This window comes from Drosophila obscura, unplaced genomic scaffold, assembly GCF_018151105.1.
Source record: "Drosophila obscura isolate BZ-5 IFL unplaced genomic scaffold, ASM1815110v1 contig_191, whole genome shotgun sequence".
Taxonomy (NCBI): domain Eukaryota; kingdom Metazoa; phylum Arthropoda; class Insecta; order Diptera; family Drosophilidae; genus Drosophila; species Drosophila obscura.
Genome location: NW_024542780.1, coordinates 388,485 through 393,778, shown reverse-complemented (window position 1 = coordinate 393,778; position 5,294 = coordinate 388,485).

Below are 5,294 nucleotides of genomic sequence, written 5' to 3'. Positions count from 1 at the left end.
GATTCTCACATTCTCAATGAGACCTGGACTTTGGTAGAAAAGCCAGAAAATAAAAACATTGTTGACTGCAAATGGGTTTTCACGATCAAGAACGATGAACATGGAAATTATATCAAATGTAAAGCCAGGCTTGTCGCTCGTGGATTTACACAGCGATATTTGATTGATTATGAGGAAACATTTGCTCCCTGTAGCAAGGATCTCAAGTTTTCGGTTTATAATGGCCTTGTCAAACCAGTTTGACTTAAAAGTTCATCATATGGATGTGAAAACCGCATTTTTAAATGGAAATTTGAAAGAGGAGATATATATGAATATTCCTGAGGGTCTGACTGCAAAACAGAATGAAGTATGCAAGTTGAACAAATCTATATATGGGCTTAAACAGGCAGCACGATGCTGGTATGAAATGTTTGAGCATACACTCAAAGAAATTGGATTTGTTAATTCAGTAGTAGACCATTGTATTTATCTTCTTGACAAGGGAGATGTTGCTAAGAACATATATCTGTTATTATATGTAGATGATCTAGTGATAGCAACGGAAAATTTAGAAATAATGTCAAATTTTAAAAACTATTTAAAAGGAAAATTTAGAATGACAGACTTATCAGAAATTAGACATTTTATCGGTATCAAACTTTTCAGACAAGATAATCAGATAGAACTTAGACAGTCTGCTTACATAAATAACGTTTTAATTAAATTTAATATGGAAAATTGTAATCCAGTTTCTACACCTCTCCCAAGCAAATTAAACTATGATGCACTAAATTCTGACTACTTTTATGATGCTCCATGTCGAAGCTTAATTGGATGTTTAATGTACATAATGTTATGTACTCGTCCAGATTTAAGCACATCCGTTGGAATCCTGAGTAGATATACCAACAAAAATAATAGAGAGCTGTGGCAGTGTCTGAAGAGAGTGCTAAGATATCTAAAAGGTATAGTGAATCTTAAATTGGTTTTTGTAAAAGTATTAAACTACGAAAATATGTTTACGGCATATGTTGATTCAGATTGGGCTGGGAATGAAACAGATAGAAAAAGCACAACAGGTTATTTGTTTAAGATGTTTGATTCAAGTCTGACTTGTTGGAATACAAAGAAACAAAATTCTGTAGCAGCTTCATCTACGGAGGCAGAATACATGGCTCTCTTTGAAGCTACAAGAGAAGCTATGTGGTTAAGGTAATTGGCAATGAGTATAAAACTAGAATTAGATAAACCTATAAAGGTTTATGAAGATAATCAGGGATGCATAAGTATTGCAAACAACCCAACGTGTCACAAAAGATAAAAACATATTGATATTAAATACCACTTTACACGAGAGCAAATCGAAAATAAGCTAATTATTGTTGAGTATCTTCCCACAGATAAGCAGCTGGCAGATATTTTAACCAAACCTTTACCTGGACCCCGATTTGCTGACCTGAGAAGTCAAATTGGTCTAACGAACTGATTATACCAAATAATAATAATACAATTTAAATTGTCAATTTTTCTTTGTTGTTGAACAACATTTTTTTTGATTTAGAAACGAAAGCAAAACTTTGAAAAAGCTAAGCTGATTTTGTTAAGTACATATACGAATATACCATATCAATATATATAATTATATTTAGTCTTAAAATGTAAAGTAACATTGAAAGAATTTTGTTTGCTTGAATTTGTTTTGGTCTGGTTAGGTTTTCCTGGGTTTCCCTAACCTATTCAACAAATGTTGGACCAAATAATGTAACACTGCCCAGAATGCTCGGTTTGTCACTTTAGTATTAGGATTGACTTAATAGTGAATGATCCATGATTGTTTTGAGGAGGTGTGTTGGCTTCACAGCAACAGCAACAACAGGAATAGCCCAAATATATATATATATATATGTTTAGATTGCTGATGCAATAATTATGAGTATTGCACAATACATATATTTCGTACTCTTGTATGTGTTGCTGTGACATACAAAATAGTCAGGGATCAAATAGTTAGAGCGAGACAACCATTGCGTTACAGTAATGCGTATGTATTGGAGATCAACCGGCCTTCTGCTGGTTTCTCGGTTCAGCTCACTCTTGAAAACATAATTGGCGTGGCAAGTCGAGTCGAAAATAATTAAAGGAATAAAGGAATATTTAAATACAAATTTGGCGTGCTTCTTTACTTCGGAGATTATACTGTAAAATCCAATACGAATAATAGTGCTCTGCTCCGATGAGCAGACTTTTCCCGGTTTATAGAAATCTGGATCTGCCAGTGGTCAATTGCTGGTCTTTGACTGACCTCCAATTCTTTCGATGCGTAATGTTGTATCATTAAGTTTTACTGACAACATTGATGCCATTCGTTCAGAGATCAGGTTGATCTGTGATCCTGAATCCACCAAGGCTCTGAAATTGGCTCTCTGTCTCTGTTTGCTTCTGCTGCTACTTTTGCTGTAGCAAAAGTTACTTGCTGCGCCAACCGTCGGTGCTCTTGGTTCTGTACTTACGCCCGATGGTAGGTCCATGTGCAGTAGTGTATTGTGTTTTTTGTCGCACTTGAAACATGTCCCACCTGGCCATGCATTTGTGTTGTGGCTTGTTTTAAAACATTTGACACACAATTTATGCTTTTGTACCCAATATAGTCGTTCTGATGGTGATTTGGAGCGAAACTCATCGCATCCGTGGAGCCAATGGCTTGCCTACTTTCAGAATGAGCAGAGAGGCGTCTTCGATTTTCCAGTGTTTACTGTTGCACATGTTGTGCCTTTTGGCTCTTTCCTTGACATTTGTGTCTTTTTGCCTGTTCCTAGAACTCGAACTCTTTGTTCTAGGAACTGAAGCATTGTGTCCAAGGCCTGTACTTCCTTTAAGCTTCCCAATGATTGCTCGTACAAGGCTCTGTTAGTGACATCCAGTTTATTTTTGATGACGGCAATCAATATTGGATCCCAGGCGGATATATTGATGCCTAATCCCTTTAGTGATGCCAGGGATTCGATAGTTGTAACGTACAACTCTTTTAAGGACTTGGAGTCGTCATTAACTGTATTATAATTTAGGAAGCGGTTTAATACCGTGCTAGCGACGTCTATGGAATTGTTGTATGTATCAATCAGAATTTCCCAGGCGCTCACATAATTTTCTTCCTTTAGATCGATATGTCGGATTAATCTTTCTGTCTCTCCAGTTACGGTTGTTTTTAGATACCACATCTTCCGTACTGTGGGCATGTTTGTTTCATGTATCATACATGACAACAGGTCATAGAACTGGGACCATTTTAGTATGTCCCTATCAAACTTGGGAATGTTGATGCGTGGAAGCTGCACGTCATTATTGTTTGATGTGGCTGGTTTTGCCAATACTCTTTGTACCTCTTTTTCCAGAGCTAGGTAGGCTTCCATGTTGTATCCTCCTTCTTCTGGGTTATCATATTCCTCGTGGATATTAAAATGGACTTCTTGTGCTTGAGTCCATAGTGATTTTATCAAATCATTTGATGTACGTCCTCCCGCCTCTGAGAATTGTCTCAGAATGCGTTTTATGGACTCTACTATGGCCTTTTGTCAGTTTGGCTTTTGAAGTCCCAGCTGGCTTCTCAAGCTGACAAAACGAACCGCAGGCAATGGTTTAGTGAATATGTCTGCTAGCTGCTTATCTGTGGGTATATATTGAACTTTTATTTATTTATTCTCAATCTGTTCTCTGGATAAATTATATTTTATATCGATATGTTTAGATCGCTTGTGACATGAGGGATTGTTAGCTATGCTTATACAACCCTGATTATCTTCATAATTATCTTATCTAATTCAATATTAATACTTTTAAATGGGGATTTTAGCCATAAAGCTTCTCTCACGGCTTCAAACAAAGCCATATATTCTGCTTCAGTGGAAGAGACTGCAACTGAATTCTGTTTTCTAGTGTTCCAACAGATTGTATTATTTTCAAACATTTTAAATACAAATTGTTAAGCTATTAAGCGTTTTTAATAGCTATTGTTTTAGGGTCTAATTTTAATAAAAGAGCCGAGAAGGTTTATTATAATATCAATTTGTTAATGTTTAGTAGCGGCAGTACGCGTATTGCTTAAGGTATTAAGACCGACGGTTCTGATGATCAATAACAGAATGTGAAAGGGCAGGCGGGCCGAATTGCCCGTGCCCTAATGCAAGCGAGAGAGAGAGCAAAATAAGCGATAGAAGCTCGGGCTGCTGCTGACCCGAGTACGAGCAATAGATAGAGAGAAAGAATGCGAGAGATCAGCATAGATAAAGAGAACGATAGCGCACGAAAGCTGTAAACGAGATGCATATATAGCCCGCGATTCGTGTGTCACCGAATATATGCGTATGTATATATGCGACGGCAGAAAAGTTCGAGAGATTGCAAAGGCATGCAAGTGCTGGACCAGATCATGACCATTGCGAAGGCATGTTAGGGCAGACGGACCGAATTGCCCGTGCCCTACGCGATGCTACGAAATAGCGAGCGAGGGAGTGTTCGAGAGAACGAGAGAGCTGATAGATCGAGAGAGTGATATAGCGAGATAGTAAAGTAAAGGAGAAAGGTACGAGTCGAAGAGACGAAAGAACGGTTGCATAGGCTATTAGATTGAGTAATTATAAGCGGATACAATATTTATATGCAGTGGGCATTGCAAATAGCAAACAAATGTGAAATTACGTTATTTTGCGCCACTGGCTATTATTCGAGGGATTTGTTGGGGAATTTGAAGCTGGGAAACCAGACATACTCCCCCCGTTGAAAGCCTGACTTTCACAGATGCTGAAGGGCTTCACAGCCGTCGCTTGTGGCTGATTCGATGTAGCTCCTGATGCCATTTTAGCACTGCAACACGGGAAACGACAGCTCCTCCGGGAATAAACTGGAACACCTTTGCTATGGGCCAAGAGACTGTCAACCCAGGGTTATGAGTGAGATTTGAAAGCAGCTGCAGAGTCGACATGTAGACTTCCTTCCATGGCAACCAGTAGATGTGAAGCAAGTAGGCCCAGGAAACGAAGAGAGAGAGCCGCCATTCAAAAGCGCCAGACAGAGCACAGTGAGATCGGCAGGCCTCTCTGTAATTAAAGATGCGGTTGTAGAATTAGTAGAGATTAAAATGTGGCCTGATATTGGCCAATATTGGGATGGACTTAGTGGAAACTGTAGTGCAAACTGTCTCGAGGGCGAGAGCGAGGGCGACCGCTTGTGTAGCTGGAACGCTAACAGCGATGTGTGGCTGGAATGCCCACAAAGTGGTTGCCCCGCAAGCGCCATCCTCACTCTGAACATTCTCC